The sequence below is a fragment of the Bactrocera dorsalis genome, chromosome 1 (genome assembly GCF_023373825.1).
Source record: "Bactrocera dorsalis isolate Fly_Bdor chromosome 1, ASM2337382v1, whole genome shotgun sequence".
NCBI lineage: Eukaryota > Metazoa > Arthropoda > Insecta > Diptera > Tephritidae > Bactrocera > Bactrocera dorsalis.
In genome coordinates, this window is record NC_064303.1 from 103,356,366 (window position 1) to 103,374,819 (window position 18,454).

Here is an 18,454-nt window from a genome sequence, read left to right on the forward strand (position 1 = left end):
CAGTAGGAAATAAAGGGTGATTTTTTAAGAGCTTGATAACTTTTTTTTAAAAAAAAACGCATAAAATTTGCAAAATCTCATCGGTTCTTTATTTGAAACGTTAGATTGGTTCATGACATTTACTTTTTGAAGATAATTTCATTTAAATGTTGACCGCGGCTGCGTCTTAGGTGGTCCATTCGGAAAGTCCAATTTTGGGCAACTTTTTCGAGCATTTCGGCCGGAATAGCCCGAATTTCTTCGGAAATGTTGTCTTCCAAAGCTGGAATAGTTGCTGGCTTATTTCTGTAGACTTTAGACTTGACGTAGCCCCACAAAAAATAGTCTAAAGGCGTTAAATCGCATGATCTTGGTGGCCAACTTACGGGTCCATTTCTTGAGATGAATTGTTGTCCGAAGTTTTCCCTCAAAATGGCCATAGAATCGCGAGCTGTGTGGCATGTAGCGCCATCTTGTTGAAACCACATGTCAACCAAGTTCAGTTCTTCCATTTTTGGCAACAAAAAGTTTGTTAGCATCGAACGATAGCGATCGCCATTCACCGTAACGTTGCGTCCAACAGCATCTTTGAAAAAAATACGGTCCAATGATTCCACCAGCGTACAAACCACACCAAACAGTGCATTTTTCGGGATGCATGGGCAGTTCTTGAACGGCTTCTGGTTGCTCTTCACCCCAAATGCGGCAGTTTTGCTTATTTACGTAGCCATTCAACCAGAAATGAGCCTCATCGCTGAACAAAATTTGTCGATAAAAAAGAAAAGAACCGAACACTGATTTTGGTAATAAAATTCAATGATTTGCAAGCGTTGCTCGTTAGTAAGTCTATTCATGATGAAATGTCAAAGCATACTGAGCATCTTTCTCTTTGACACCATGTCTGAAATCCCACGTGATCTGTCAAATACTAATGCATGAAAATCCTAACCTCAAAAAAATCACCCGTTATAAAGAAATTGGTTGTAGATAATGAACTAGGTTTTAAAGCTCTACCTCTATTGGAATTTCTTAGAGAACAAGAAATTGAGATACATTACACGTCAAATAATAATCATACATCTAACTCAGATGTAGAGAGGTTACACAACACTATAAATGAACATATTAGAATTCTAAAACATGATCCTAATAAAGATACAGAAAATACAGAAGAAAAAATATATAAAATAATTATGTTTTATAACAATACAATCCATTCAAGTACAGGAAAGAAACCAATTAATTTTAGAAATGGAAATATAGACCCAAGCGAATATCAAATAATTAGAGAACTAATACTAAAGAATAAAGAAAAAGCTATTAATAAACTCAACAAAACACGCGAAAATGTAGAAATTCAGACAGGCCCTGTTTATTTAAAGGATGAAAGAGGAGGTAAAAACCATTCTAAATTTCGAAAAATAACCGTCACTGGATTAGATAATGAACACGTTATAACAGATCGAGGACATAAATATTACAAATCACACATTAAAAGAAATAAAAAATTTCAAAATTTAAATAACGTAATACCTCAAAACTCCTAATATACCACCTTTTCAGATGATTTTTCTTATATTACTTTACGCATCAGTGCTACTCGACACAGGAGCACAATACTTAGAAGTTGAAGACTTGACAGACAACCACGGTTATATACCAATTAAACTGAAGGATACGGAAATTATTGAAAACTACCTAAGAGTAATACATATTATTAACACTACTCAATACTTTGAAACAGTAAATATTTTACAAGACAATATACATAGACTTTCGGACACATATACAAATGTTACTCCTCTATTAGAAAGCGTTAACAAAAGCATGGACATATGTAGGACAAAAATTAAAAACTTAATTCCTAATTTTAGACAGAAACGAGGACTAATAAACGCAATAGGGAAAGGACTTAAATTTGTAGTAGGAACAATGGATAGTGATGACGAAAAAGAAATTATGGACAAAATTCAAACTCTAGAAAAAAGTAAGACTGAAACAATGACCGCCCTAAACGAAATGAATTATCTGGGGAGTTCCATAGAGAACAAAATATTAAATATCACAAACCATATTAACAAACAACAGAAAACTATTCAAAAATATATAAATAAGTTTAAAACCGAAATCCAAAACAAAATTCTCAATTTAGAAGACGAAACAAATTTTCTCGAAAACATTTTTCAGATTAATAATGATATCAACTTGTTGATAGACCCGTAAATGAAATAGGACACGTCATTTTTAATTCAAAACTAGGAATAATTCCATCAGACATATTGACAACTGAAGAATTCAATTTTATTAACAAAACAGAATCTTACCTACACACAAAAGTATCCGTTACATATAAAGAAAAGTTAGTAGTTTTGATATTGAGCATCCCAAAATTTTTAAATGAAACATTCGCTGAAGTTGTATTTGAACCACTACCAAACATCCAAAATAAAACTGTAGTTTTAAACAAAAATACTGTTTTAATATATAAAAATGAAATATATGAACCGAACGCTTTAGAATATAAGAAATTAACAAAAATAAATGATAACTGCTTAACAAACATTGTAAAAAATTTAGAACCTAATTGTAATATGACTACAATGAAAAACCAAGAAGAAAAAGAAATTTATCCAGGCTTACTTATATTTAAAAATTACCATGATAAAATTATTACCAACTGTAAAAAACCACGAATATTTGAAAATTTAAAAACATTTTTGATAAAATATGAAAATTGCTTTGTAGAAACTAATTTAAAAACCTATGAAAACTATAAAATAAATGTAAAAGAAATGTTTATCCTAAACAAACTAGCATTAAGAGTTAAAGAAAATAATATATCACTCCCGAATTTAAATCTTAACGAAATACATTTTAACGAAACAATAAAGGCTGTAAAACATAATCTTTCTAGAAATACTATAATAAACACTGGGAGTAATATAGGAATTCTAATTACTTTTATCTGTACTATTATTATAATCTGTATAAAAAACAATAACAGAACTTATGTAATCTCTTCGTCGGAGCCTCAGGCTAACGGTGGGGGAGTTATGATATCCACTTCACCATCACACAAAATATTGATATAAACATACATGTATGTCTGTTTACATACATACATACATGTACACTTAAACATACTTACGTCATTAACACATAAGTTATGATATCCACTTCACCATCACACAAAATATTGATATAAACATACATGTATGTCTGTTTACATACATACATACATGTACACTTAAACATACTTACGTCATTAGTACATAAATTAAAATAAACTAAGTTCTTTTATTGTTTTCCACTTAATTGTGCATAAGAGGCATCGAACTCTTTAATTTTATTCATTTGTTTATAAAATAGTCAAAATTGCATTGACAATTATTTGTAACCAAAATTCTAAAGAATTTTAAGTGCATTTCCGCTTTGCTTCAAGTATGTCTTTACGATCGACATTCTTAAGAGGCGTTGCACTTATTGATTTTGCTGATAAGAGTTCTTTGGAATTTTAATTGTATTTTGCTTTCTGTCTTTACTAGCAATTTTGTATTTAAGATTAAGAATTTTTGTAAACTAAGTTAGTCATATTCTTTGACTCAACAAAGCAAGAGTCATATTCATTGATTCACACAAGCGAGTCATATTCATTGATTCAACAAAGCGAGTCATATTCTTTGGCCCAATAAAGTAAATATAAATATTTAAATAAATGTTTTAATTTTTAGACTTGTTTGTAATGCTCTTTGTTTGAGTAAAAGAAAAATAAAAATCATTCACATGATCCTTTTATTTGGTCCCAATCATTGACACAGCAAATATGTGAGTTCTGGTTTAGTCTAACCTAATAAGTAGTCTTCATTTGTTTGAAACAGAACTCTCTCTCTCTCTCTCTTTCTTAAAGACAGTAATATGTTAGAATTTCTTAAATTTTTGTAAAATGTAGTTGTTGGTGCCATTGGCAACCTAAATTCTTAGTGTGAAATGTAATGACTGGAAACGTTTACTAAGGTCACATTTATTTGACTTAATAATTTCACAACATTCCCGATTTCAAAAATATTTTGCCTTCAGAACTATTATATACATATAGAACAAAAGAATATTCTGAAGACTTTGGCGCCACACAAAATTATGATTTGAACCAAAAACTCTGCTATGCCATGGTGCCAACCATTTACTTTTTATTATGTATTATTATGGACCTTACCCACGATTCGGCTGGACAACTTACTATTAATCCATATATTTATATGATTATAGGTTTGTGTTGCCACTTAATTGGCATGCCTAACAACTTCATTAACTAATACTCTAATAATGACTCTTATTTAAAATTTGCGCCACAACTCTTCTCCCACACCCCTGTTTTGTGGTACAAAATAAATATTAAAATTAAGGACTCATTTAAGAACAAATTGATATATCGATTGTAGAAAAAGTGTAAAATCATAAACTCGTTACATAAATATGTGTTCATCTCCCAAACAAAGCTGATAAGCATATCGAAATCACTCAATCAGCAAAAGACCTACACAAACAAGCAACACACACCACACACACCCAAAGAAGGTTGGGGGAGGCTGCCTATAAATAGAAAATATAACAATTTAATAACTCAAACGATGCGCTAATTTTACACACAAACATATGTATGTATATGTAGCGTATGAGAACAACCAACGACGTTTGGTGGTCCGCGAGCAATGATTGTAAAAGCCAGTTGGTTACGTATACGCCGTGCTGGGCTAAAAAGCCGGCTGCAGAAGCTAAAGAAAACATAAACAAACCGGAAAAATGCCAACAAGAAAACAAAAGATTTTGAGAGAGCCATATACTAAAGAAACACAATGCAAGGAAAACGGTTACAAAGAGCGAGAGAGTGCGAAAAAGAGCGTATACAAATGAGAGCATGCAAACTACGCCGACTCACCACCAGCGAGCCGAAGGAAGCAGAGAAAGAGCACGTTGCACGGTGCATAATTGCGTGCGCTGAGCGTAACTACACCACCGCTGAACCGTTAAAGGTGATTAACAGTTACCTGAAGCAGAAGAGAAAGCAGCAGCGCAGCGCGCACAAACAAACAAACTAAGCAAGTGAGGCGTATGCCACACGGTGGCACCCTATAAACGGCGGCCTGCAAGTGCAGCTGTGTGGGCGCGCGGCATGACAAATATAACAGTAATAATAACAACAAAAAATACGTAACAACAAGAAATACGTAACAACAACAACAACAACATAACTGCAATCGGACGACGCTGCGCTCGTCGATCGGCTGGCATTCGCCGTCGCCGCGCACTAATTTTCCAACAATCGACAATCGGGGGTGGTTCTTTGCATGCGTACGACACCCTTGGCCGAGCAGTTGTCGACGAGCCACGGTTACGAACGGTCGCATTGTCAGAGTCAGCGCGCTCGTCGTCGTCACAGCAGACTACAGCATTTTTGAATTGAATTTGAACAGTTGAGTTGCCTTAGTGCGGTGAGTAGCGCGCTCCACATTAGCTCCGGCGTTTGGCAGCCAGTTGATGTGAATCGACACTTTCGGGCCTAAATGCATGTTGCATCCGTTGGTTGGCCAACAGTGGTGGTAGTGTCGCGTTGCATGAGTGACGTGCTGTGCCGTAACGTCGTGCTTGTCTCGCTTACGTTTCTGCGCTGCGTAACGCAATTCAAAGCAAAATCAAATAAAGCCAGCAAACGCTGAGCCAAAAAGGATAATAAGGATAACGAGCGCATATATTGCCGCTAGCGCACTATTGCTTAGTGCATGCAGCAATTAACGCAAAGCGAAAGTGTGTGACGCGTTACAGTTACATTGTAATTACAGCAAGCGCCAGCTAATTCAAGGTGTAGTTTATTTGTGATTTATTTCGAAGTTCAAAAAAGTGAAAAATTAAAGAACAAAAACAAGAAAAAAACAACAAAAGTGTCAATAGTATACCAGCACGTGTTTGTTGCTTAAGAAAGAAGTGATTGCTTTCTGCGCTGAAAATTATTTCGTTTTTTTTTTCAAAGCGCTCGGCACTCACCATAGAGATATACGCTTTTTAAGCCGCAAGCAAATCGCTTCAGTGTGTATAAATCGCTTAAATCGCTGAATAATATTCTGTGTCAAAGTGTAGTGTATAAATCGAAATCGAATTTGTGCTCGCCTGTTGGCTTAATTTGTTTGTTTGTGGCCCGTTTTCTTTGCGGTTTCCGTAGCGATACACTTTGTGGCTTGCTTTCCGTGTCAGTTAGCATGGCAACGTTTATTTTATTTTCGCCTTTTTAATTGTCTCAAAGCAACATTGTTAAGCTGCCACCTTATTTTGTGTGTGGAGTATAATGACCTAAGCTGATAGGTATGTCGAAATTTTTAACTTATTTATCTCAATATGATATCTCAATAATAATAAATATGATTTATTGTATATAAATATATATAATATATATCGTCACCTAAAATGCATAACAACGGATTATCAAAAATATACAAATTGGGTTTTCTATTGCTTACCATTCACTTCAACTTATTATTCATATGTAGCATAAAATTTGTAGCTGCCGCTGTCAGATTTAACCAATCTATAACCAATCTATAAGTAATATATAACTATTTTATGACCAAAACTCAAATTGTGTTTCAACTTGAAAGATTTCTAATATATTGTTTTTTCTGCGCCTGCAAACTTATGAAAAGTGATGTTACAACGAAACCACTCATATTGAAATAAATTTTGAGTTTTGGTTATAAAATGGTTATATTATACATATATATTGGTTATATCTGAGCGTAGAAGCTTGAAATTTTACTAAATTACATATATAATATGATGTAGTGAATCGTAAGCGACAAAAAACTAAATTTCTATTTTTTGAAGATATGTTGTTTGGCATTTTAGATGACTCGTTTGTATATTGATATCGCTAGAATATTGTTTTGTATGAACTTTTTGCATATTTTTGGTAAGAAATCACTCTACAAAATATTATATATATTTTTTCTTAGTGCCCAACATTAGCATAGGCTCTCAAAATATGCCTTAGCATCATTTACAGTGTTAGAAGTTTATGAAATCCTTAACTCAAGCATATTTGGTATATGTATTTCGGTTAGTTAAGTCAACAAAATTCATTTATATTCTTTTTTGAGAATTTATTAATGATATTTCCAGCAGTAATGTAATTAAAAAAAAAATTACTATTCTATCTCCATAACTATATGCTCAAATTACCAAGTAAAATAACTTGCCACGTACGAGCTTATGCAAAGATTTCTCATTTTAAAATTATTGTCAAATAAACAAATAAACTGATTTTTGATACTTAAAAATAAATTTAAAATTAAAAATATAAAAAAAAAATATTAGGATGTCATTTAAATACGTTCGTGTATATAAATATTCTCTGGTATGAATAGTAAATAGATAGAAAATAATTGAGATTTTGCACTGCGACCCATGGTCTATTGTGCCTTCTTATACGAATATATGTATGCCCAAAATATACGCAAGATTTATTAAATTATGTCTCGTAACATTATTTTTTTTTAAGAAATTTAACATCCATCTAATTATTAACCTAATCGAAAATATTTACCGTATTTAACTTTTAGAATATTATTTAAAATTGTTCTTCATTTGCTATAAATGTTTTTTAAATATCAATATATAACTCGCAATCTTAAAAAAACATTTATTATGTATAAATAATCATAAGCAGAATTGGTTTTTTTAAATACTTCGAAAAAAATATTTTTTAAATAGTTTACAAAGTTCGAAACTTACCTCTTCAGTGAACTTTTTGGTTGTAAGATAGGCTTTTAAATTGTTATAACATTAGGAGTGTAATTGTGGAAGGTTAGGTTAGGTTAATTTCGTTCGCCACGTATAGACCAGTTTTTGTACTTTGCGATAGGTTCAAGATGAGTAGTCATCTTTTAGGATACCTTGTTTAGCGCGAACTTTAACAGACTCTGTGGCCTCACTATCGACTTGTGAAGAGTACTAGCTATCCTTTTTTCTTTCTCTTCTTCTTCATCTATTGATTTTTTACAATGTTTAAAAAATAAAAATATATATATTTAATTTTATTTAAATGCATTTCTCATATTTGTTAAAGAATACTTTATAAAAGGTAAGTATTGAAAAAAACGATGAGTGATTCTATTCAGTTCAGTAAGAAGTTTAATTAAATTTTGTGTGCGGAGTCAAATTTCTGTTGGTCGGTGATAATTGTATGTCGCGAACAAGTGTTTTTGATTAGTAAAAATTATTCAAGGAGGGTCGAGAACGCGATAATGAACTTACCATGTCCTTAAATCAGTGCATAAACCAGTTATTCTTCGAATGAAAAACAAAAAAAGTGAAAATTGTATTATGGGCAGACTTTTTTCCAAAAAAAAAAAAAATACATATTTTGGTGAAGATTTCTGGGCGTTTTTTTTAAATAAATAGTTAAATAGTTATAATTAAAAAAAATCTTTACTCAAAACCTTGTAAATTATGTTTTGAAACCTGTACAAAATTTCATTGAGATCGGTTGAGTAGCTCACGAGTAAACTTGATAACCGACTTTGAAACTGTCTTATACTGTATGGAATTAATCACACATAGCATATGTTTGCCTAATTATTGCTTCAAGGGACCCCTGTAGTTCTTATGCAATTTATAGTATGTATATCCACGATTTCTTAGGCTCTGCTAGACCGATAACCTGACATTTTTAAAGAGTACTTTTTATAGATTAGTCGTTGTGTGGAACAATATGCATATCTAAAAAATTTCAGTTTTTAATCTTAAAAAAAATGCAAAAATCAAAAAGGTTGTGTAAATATATTGCTTTTTTAGGCAGACGCTTTCGGTGATTTTTTTTCAGCTTTTTCGTAGAACTAGAAATTGCGCAATTATTCTAAACTAATAATTTTTTTGGTTTTCCATTGCTAGGAGGATTGAAATCGTTATTAAATTTATTATTTAAATTATTTATATTTTTTGATTTGAACATTTTTCTCCCTACATTATTTTAGTGCTAATAAATAGACTTTCTATTAAGCAGCAGCTTATCTTTTCCTAATTTTTTTTTGGATTTTTGATTGATTTTTTTGTTTTTAATGCATAGAGACTCATTCATTAGTAGCAATTTTTTTTTTGGATTATTGATTGACTTTTTCCTCTTAAATTATTATTATGTTAATAAATAACTAGTAAAAAAATGTGTAGCAAAAATATTTTTTTTTTTTTAAGACACTTCAAAATGTACTTGAATTTCATGTTTCTAGTCTACAATATCCCTTTAAAAAAATTATATTCTAAAACTATTTTGTAAAAATTTTCTCACGGATATCAAAAAATTTTTAGGTAGACAAAATTTTTGCTAAATTGAAAACTAATTTAATTTACAGTTAACTTAATAAATCTGTTAAACTGAATTTTCATGATTATATTTATTTATGAATTTTTTACAAACACATTTTCTAAATATGGCAACTCTTGTATACAATTTCTGCGGCCGATTTACCGAGCGATCAAAATATCTTAACGTTCTTTAGTTTCATATCCTTAAAGAAACACTCAAATTATTTTTAAATAAAAATTCAAACATGTGGCAATATTTTTATAATTATTCAATTACATAACAATAATAATGCTTTACACAATTTCTGAAAAAATATTGCGCATTTAATTTAGGTACCTTTGTGACTAAATATATAGAAATAATGACGAGTGAAATTGTTATAAGTTTTGCTCAAATTCAAGACAAATGTTTAAAGTTGGTACCCATAAAATTTTAAACTAGACTAATTTCTGACAGTTTGAAATCTTAATCAGGTAAGCGTTTTCCACTAAAAACAAAAGTCGCCTAATTGTAGGCAATCAATTACTAGCATGTCACTAGTGCTTTCTTAACTTAAGTATTAAAGATAAACTACACATAGCTGCATGCATTTGGGTGCTTTCAAATAGCTCAACTCCAAACTCAGTCTGTCCGAGTCAAATATAAATTCGCACGTACACGAAAATCACTTTTTACAAAAACTTTTCCATTTCGGCGATAATTGATACATGCAGAGTAGCCTTTCAATAAAGACTGTCTATAAATCAACTTCATTTTGCCAAATAAAAGTTCACACATTCCTTTTCGTCCGTAATTTATGCAAGAAAAACTGATTTTTTCTCCATTTTCTTTTTGCACCCACACCGAAGTGGCAGCGGCAAAAAAGCTGTACGCTTGCTTTCAAAAATTCTATACGCCAATCTGTCGGTTCCATCTGCAATAAATTTCAATCAATATACTTTTCAATGTGCTCGTTTTAATGCCATTTTGCTTGAATGCCAACAAAAGTGACGAATAAAGCTGTGTGCGCCAAGCTAAACACGTGAGCTTTTATTGAATGGCGGCAGGCAGCATAAAGGCGAAGTGCAATGCGCGTGAATATTGCATACATTTAGGAGAGCGCGCACGTGTAAAAATAAAAACATAACATAAAGCGGAATATATATATAATATTTGCTGCACAAGGCATGTGTTTTGTGTGTAGATGCTGCAGCGCGCATAGTTGGCAGGAAAGTTTTCGCAAGCACATACTCGTAGTCAAGGCAAATTGTAGCATACATCTAGGCGGAATTTAGTTGTGCTACGCCTTAAAGCAGACTTAGTTGTGGAATTTGTAGGCGTTTTTATTATTTTTTACATATTGGCATTATATATTTGTGGCATGTGTGTTCAATTTTTCAGTTTCTATTTCACTCCAGAATATGCCACTTCCTTGCCTTTAACACTTTGTCTATTTTTCAGCGGTCAGCCGGATAGCAAACCATTATTTTTCTACCACAAGCCAAGCAAATAAAAATAAAATGTAATGAATTTGTTGTGCAAGTACCATAAAATCCCATTAAGGCAACAATAAAAGGCCATTATTTCTATTCGTTGCCGCCTCGTTATTTTAGAAAAATTTCACACGTTGTTGTTGTGCGGCGAATTTATAAGACGACTTTATTTTCTACTGTTATGCTTTATTATACCCTGAACAGTATATATTAAGCTTGGCAGAAAGCCTGCAACAATCAGATAGAAACGTTGGAGAACCTATGAAATAGATATGTAAATGATCTGCGCCAAGTCCATATTAGACTCTCTGTCCGTATTTAAATATGTTAATTAATCCTTCCGTTTTTGAGTTATCGATTCGAAATTTTGAACAGCATTTTTTCTCTCCAAAACACCGCTCATATTTCGGAATTGTTGATATCGGACCACTATAGCATATAGCTGCCATACAAACTGAACGATGGGAATCAAGGGCTTGTATGGAAAACTTTTTTATTAAAAGAGATATCTTCACAAAATTTGTCATGGTTTCTTTCCCAAGGCAACACTATGATATCTGAAGAAATTGGTCGGATCGGTTAACTATAGCACATAGCTGCCATACAAACTGAACGATCGGAATCAAGGGCTTGTATGGAAAACTTTTTTATTTGAAGAGATATCTTCACGAAATTTTGCGTGACTTATTCTCCAAGACTACTGTACAATCTCCACAAAAATTGTTCAGATCGGGCAACTATAGCATATAGCTGCCATACAAACTGAACGCAGATATTCATGTTAGGAATATTTTGTATTTGTAAAGGGTACCATAAATTCAGTGCAGCCGAAATTAACGTTTATTTGTGTTTATATTTTCTCAATTTTTTATGCTTTAGTTCTATATTTTACACTCTATTTGGTCTTTAACCGCACATTCCAGCAGTGACCCGCGCGCATGCCGACAAACCCTCAACACAATGGAGCCAAAATAAAAACACACAACGTGACATGTCAGAGACATATAAAAATGTACAAAAAAATACTTTAGTGTTTTGTTGTTGTTGCGCTAAAGCATTCACTGGAAAGCCTTCCACTCCATAGCACACGTTTTCGTCTTCACTTGCCGCGTTTTTTTTTTGTCATTTCCACTCACTGATTAAAGTGAGCGGCAAATAATGTAAATGCTATTGTTGTTGTTGTGATTTTTTTCTGCACAAAATTTTGTATTTTCCGTAAAGGTTACAAACATTAAGTTTTCCTTTATGCATATCCACACTTCCTGCTGCCGAACCGTAAGAGAAATGTGTTGAATGCACTTGTGCGTGTTTATGTGTGTATGCGTGTGGGTGTCACTGCTGCTGCTAGGTGTTGAGTCTGGAATGCCGTTAGTGCAGGGCAAGTGAAACTTTGACTTGTTTATAGCACCTTCCTTGCACACAAGCGCCGGGCTGTAAACAAACACAAGCATACAAACACACACGCCGTTATGCAGCAGCAAGCACACACACATGCGAATGTATGTGGACCACATAAAAATGCTTCTATAGTGTTTATAAGCATATGGATACTGCACAGTGGCAGAATTTTTGTTCAATTACAAGGGAAATGCTACTCGAGCTGCACACTCCAACACACACATACACGCATGTACTCAAGCACATATACACACATATGCATATGTAGTATGTGTTTTATAACACATCCTCGTCCATATGCAAGCACTCATGGCAAAGTGCCTGTCAACATCCGGTACGCTTGTTTGCTCCGCACCTTGGGATGTCTTCAAGCGACCTGCCTCAGCGCTCAGCACTCACTGCCGTGCGCTATTCTTACTCTTCGGCTTGCCCTTTCATTTCCTGCGCCGTATACTCTGGCGTTTTAAGCTCCCATGCAGCGCATACGACAGTTGTGGCACCTTTTCTCGGCTGCCTGTCTCTCTGCTGTTTGCCTTACCTGCAACTCGACAATTTTGCTGAGTAACGTTTCCTCAAGAAGGCACTTTTTATTTCCATTTTCGTGCGTACTTTTTTCTAGCCGACACATTTGCTGCAAGCTGCTGGTTTTTCGAGTCTTTCGCCTCATAATTTCCTTTACATATATATTTTCGGTATATCAGTTTCTTATCTTAAGTTTTATTGCGTTTATGAATTGCTTGATAATTTAAAGTGTGAACTAAAGTGCTATTCAGGCGCAAATGAAGCTGTAATTCGAAGCGATAAACTGCAACGCCAACGAAAATATATTTTATTTTTTTATAAAAATTTTCAACTACCCACTTTTTTTAGTAGGTGCCAACCCTACTAATAATATTATGAAATAATTATCTACTGAAAGGCATTAACTTAATGCCCCCATTATAATAACACATCTATTTTACATAATTATAAATTTTCTTTTAATTGCAAAAAATAATTTTGAAAGACCTTTTGGAGCTTAAATACTTAATTACATAACCTCATTAAAAAATTTTATAATTTATCAATTTGTTTTAGATAAAATTTTCAAAGTGATGACTACTCTCCGGACATTGCTTTGTAATATTATTTTATTAAATAATTTATGTCACTAATTTACAAATTTTCAACGGGTGGCAACTCTTATAGAAATATTTTTGTAGCAGCTGCCGTTTGGTAACCATATTAAAATATTTAAATTGATCCCATATTTTTTCTTAGCTTTTTGAAATGGGTGGCAACCTTCAATATTTTAGTTTTACCCAAATGAATATATTTTACACCTTCTTAGTTTGGTTTGTAGTCATATTTTATTTAATTCCATATTTTTTTTTAATATTTGAAATGGGTGGCAACCTCTTAATTTTTTTGAAACCTTTTCAGTTTGGCAGCTATATAGTATTATTTTATTTAATTTCATATGTTGTATTTTACTTAGTTATTTCAAATATGATGCAAGCTTTGTTGTTGTTTTTTGTAATATACGTATATTTTTGAAATCCCTTAAACTTGGTAACCATATTGCCAAATTTTATTTAACATACATATATATTTTTTATTTAACAATTTGAAATAGCTGGCAACGTTTTATGTTTTTATTTTTTTTAAGCGAGTATTTCGACCTTTTTAGACTTATTTTTATATTTTATTTAAAGCTATATTTTTTTCTTATCAATTTGAAATGTGTGGCAACCTTCAATTTTTTTTTAATAAACAAATATTTTGAAATCTTTTTGGCTTAGTAACCATGTAATAATTATTTTACATACATATGTTTTTTTATTTTTTTGAAATAAGTGGCAACCTAGCACTTATTTTTAATAAACGAATGTTTTTGAAACCTGTTTTTTCTTGGTAACAATGTTCTCATACTTAATGTGTGTATATACTTATATATTTTATTTATTTGAAATGGGTGGCAACATTCTTTTTTTTTTTTAATTAAAGTAAGACTTTTGAAACCCTTTCAGTTTTTTAACCATATAGTATTTTTTATTCGATGTCATAATTTTTACTCAGCTTTTTCGAATAAGTGGCAACGTTCTTTTTTATTTCATATAAACTACTATAAGATTGCTCCAAATGAATGCTCACACTAGGTCAAATTCAGAACATATAGGAAAAAGTCAGCGCGTTGAGAGCTTTACAGACTCTTTCGAGCACTTGATCGATTCAATACCTTCATTTTTGAACTAAAGAAAGAATTTTTATATTTTTAATATACAAGTATGTAAAATCATTGTGAGAACTTTTCTACTATTACATACTTTTGGAAAACGCCGTCACTTTATTCAACAAAAATGGAGAGCAACGGATCGCCTCCGCAAAGCTATCGCGTAGCCATATAGTATACCAGTTTAAAGAAAAAGTACAGCAAAGTTTAGGTCTTCATAAACAGTATTTTGCGTTTATTCCAGCACGCATTTCTCAAGTCTTATTTACACAGCTGTGCAACGCGTAACGGCGTCGACGCATGTTTAAAAATTAAATTTTATTTTACCCTTGAAAGCAGCGACGCGCCAACAATTGAAACTTAAAGCGGCATATGTGTGCCGCAATGCTTTAAACAAGAGCGAGAATCCACGCGCTGCGCGAATGTGTGGGTGTGTGGCACTTGCGTCGTAAACAATGTGCGATGTAAACATTTGTATATCTTCATGTTGTTTGACGTGTGTTTACACAAACGTAACTGCCGTTTCGGGCAGCCGAGCGAGTGTGTGTGCGAGCGTGTAAGCCTGTCAGCTTATTTAAAGTCGACTTGTAGGCGTTCAAGAGGATCATATCAGAATTGTAGCAGCGCGTTAGTGAAACGCTAAAACGCCAACAAACAAATATATATGTGAGCGCTTAAGCGCGCTCATCCACACACAAATACAAACAAGCGCGCTTGTTTTAACTACGCTATTTATGCGGCCCTGTGCGCGCTGCTGCCGCTTTTGGCCGCTTGGGCGCTCGTGTTTGCAGGGACATTGCGCTCTGGCGATTAAAGTAGCAAGCAAACAAAGGATACTCGGCATGTATGGTTATGATATGTGCGCGCGCCTAAATATATGCAACGCATGAAATTTCATCGGTTTTCGCCAAAGCAGCGCGCAAACAAACACAGGCATAAACACGAGTGTAAATACGCAAACACAAGTAAGTTATGGCGTATGACACTGTTGAATAAGTTTCGCTAGTATATGTGTGCATGTGTGTGTCTTGTTTTGGAAGCATACAAGTAGGCGCGCAACAGCAACTAGTCAGCTTTAGCGTCATACGTAAGTGGTGAACACACACAATCACGCTTGCCAAAACATACACAGAAATGACAGTGCACGCACATACATATACACAAGCGCAAACACATTTTCAGACGCATAGCGCCACATTATTTAAATATACATGAGCACAGTTGGCTATACATGAGTGCGAGCGCAATAACACACACACACAAACGCACACAAGCAAGTCTCTTTGCATAAATCTATAAGTAGTCAAGTTTATGTGTGTGTTTGCTTATGTTTATGCGCTTAGGTTTACTTTGAAGTTTTCGCCGGTGGCGCTTGTCGCTCTGCGCCTTAAGTCCCGTCAACAGCTAGCAGCTACCAGTTGTTGCTTCTGGTCGATTATACTGCCGCTAGCCGTTGTGGCTGCGCCCCGCTTCTATCTCCACATACGCATATAAACGTGTGTGTTTGTATATTGTAGTGGCAATGGCTGTGTCTGTTCGGCCCCAGCCAGCTGAAATGTTGATGACAAAAGTTTGACGACACCGACGAGTTTGTTTGCTCATCATAGCTGTGCCAGCTGTGCGACGCGCCCGTCTGCCGGCGCAGCTTTGGGCGTCACACTCGTATTTTAAATTGGCACTCTGACCGAGTGCGACTGTGGGCGGCGTAACCCCGTGAGCCAAAATGTAATGAATATTTTCAGGAAATTTCACTTTTTCGCACACACATGCAGTTGCAGTTGCGGTTAAACGCAATTTGTTGGGAAAGTTTTTGAAGCAGAGTTGCCATCTGCTAAAATAGTGAAACAAAACGTTATATAAATATACAAAAATGCAGAAATTAAAGCAAATGCGCTGAAATGGCATTTCAATGCTAAAATAAAATAAATAAAAAAATTGTGTGGCTGTTTAGAGTTGCCACATGGCTCAAATTAAAAACAGCAATATTATTTTTTTTACTATTTAAAAAAGCTGAAGAAAATGCGAGAAATGACGTAGTTTTACATACGTCACTAAAAACAGTAAACATAAATATTTTATATTTAGAGTTGCCATATTTTCGAATGCAAAAATATTTATTATTTAACATAACGAATGTGAAATTTTCATTTATTCTTATTTCTATATTATATGTATTAAAAAGATATTTCTATTTAATGTCTGGGGTTGCCAACTTTTTATCAAAATAATATAAAAAAAAATTATTATTTCAAAAACGAATGCAAAATGTTCAAATGTCATATTATATCGGAATTTGAAATATAATATATTTTTTAGGGTTGCCAGTTACTAGAAGAAAGTCAATAATAATTTTTAAATGAAAACTGTAATATGGGAATAAAAATCCTGAAAAAATTGACGAAAAAATTGCAACAGTCACTTTTACTTACATAAACAGCTAAGAAAAATATTACATTCATATTTAACTTTGGGGTTGCCAAATTTCTCAAATTGAAATATAACAATATTCACAATATACATATATTCTGTAAAATAACTAAGGCATCATGCTCTGAAATCAGATTTTTTTATAAAATTGTCAAACAAGAAATATTTTTGTGTGGGGTTGCCATTTATTTTTTTCAAAATCATATACAAAAATACCTATTATTAATGTAAAATGTTCAGTTATATTCATATCGGAATCTAAAAAAATTAATTTTTTGTAGGGTTGCCAGCTTATTACAATTAAAAAAAAAATTATATAATTTAAAAACAATAATAGTGAAATGAAACGCCAAAAAACTGACTCAAAATTTACAGAAGTCACATATTTTTATACAAGCAGCTAGCAAAAATTATTTACATTCATAGCTAAATTTTGGGCTTGCCACATTTCTCAAAATCTAATATGAAAATAAGAATTATATATATTATCTAAAAGAACTAAGGCAAAATTCTATTCAAAAATATACTTTTATATTAAGGCCCGACAAAAATATTTTGGTTTAGGGTTGCCAGCTTGCTCGAATTAGGAAATTGTAATTTCTATACATATTGAAAATAGCAATATTGAAATAAATAAGCTGGAAAGGGTGACCAAATATTTTATTTAATTTAAAGGGTAAAGATCGAAAACAATAATATTAAAATTATAACACATTTGTTAAGATAATTATTCTTCATAGTGTTGCCCACTATTACAAAATAAAATTTTATTTTTATTTAAGCAACTTAGAGACAATTTAGCTGATTTTTTTTAATTCTTTTACGCGGTGGCAACACAATTAAAATTAAAATTTAATTTAAATAAAAAAATAATATAATACTTCGAAATACTAACCGAAAAAAGCTTCTTTATATACTGAAACGTATGTAATGATTCTGCCTAGGATTGCCAACTATTTTAAAATAAAATTTTATTTATCAAAGCAACTTAGTGACAATTTATTGCTAGGGCTGTTCTTTGAAAAAAAAAATGTTGCAAAAAATAGCTGATTTTTTTTGTTAAGGTGTTAGCAGGGTTGCCACATATACGAAATTTAAATATAATTAGAATTTAAAGCCAAACTGCTTTGCTAATGGCAACGGAAGAAAGTTCTGTTATACAAATAATCATAAATTTTTCCAGAGTAAACAAGCAACACTAAGTTGAAATTACTCGAATGAAAAGCCTTTAGGACCAGAGCTACATACATACATATGTATGTACTCAATTATAGTCTTATATAACACTAAAATTTTTTACGGTCTTAATACCAGCAGTTTTCAACAAAACTACCGGAATTTACTTTCTTCTTTCGGACTACCAAAATAATTGTTAAGACAGGGCGGTCCAAAAGACTAATTTTCGCATTTACTTGAAAAAATAGATGAAAAGTATAACTGTGAGTTAGAAAATGTTGCCATATGAAATGAAAATTTTGTAATGATTTCTTGCAGAGCGCTGCCCTAAAAGCTCTTTGCTGTAAATTAATTTTTCATAAGACATTTGGTTGTCTTTGAGAACTGTATTTTCAAACTCACTTAAAAAAGGAAACCCCTTAGTGTTATTTATAACTGCAT

General features: G+C 32.7%; 2 protein-coding genes across 9 annotated transcripts in view; one reads left to right on the top strand and one right to left on the bottom strand.

Annotated features, from left to right (window-relative positions):
- Nucleotides 1–18,454, bottom strand: part of LOC105231228 (uncharacterized) — a 196,959-nt gene that overhangs the window by 19,999 nt on the left and 158,506 nt on the right. The gene's annotated exons all lie outside the window — the stretch shown is intronic.
- Nucleotides 5,874–18,454, top strand: part of LOC105231226 (protein eyes shut) — a 174,825-nt gene continuing 162,244 nt past the window's right edge. For 2 of the 4 annotated variants that reach the window (XM_011212405.4, XM_011212407.4), the window contains exon 1: nucleotides 5,874–6,333. The gene's annotated coding sequence lies outside the window, so the exon portion shown is untranslated. The remainder of the gene's footprint in view (nucleotides 6,334–18,454) is intronic. The other 2 variants (XM_011212404.4, XM_011212406.4) reach the window with 1 other exon arrangement.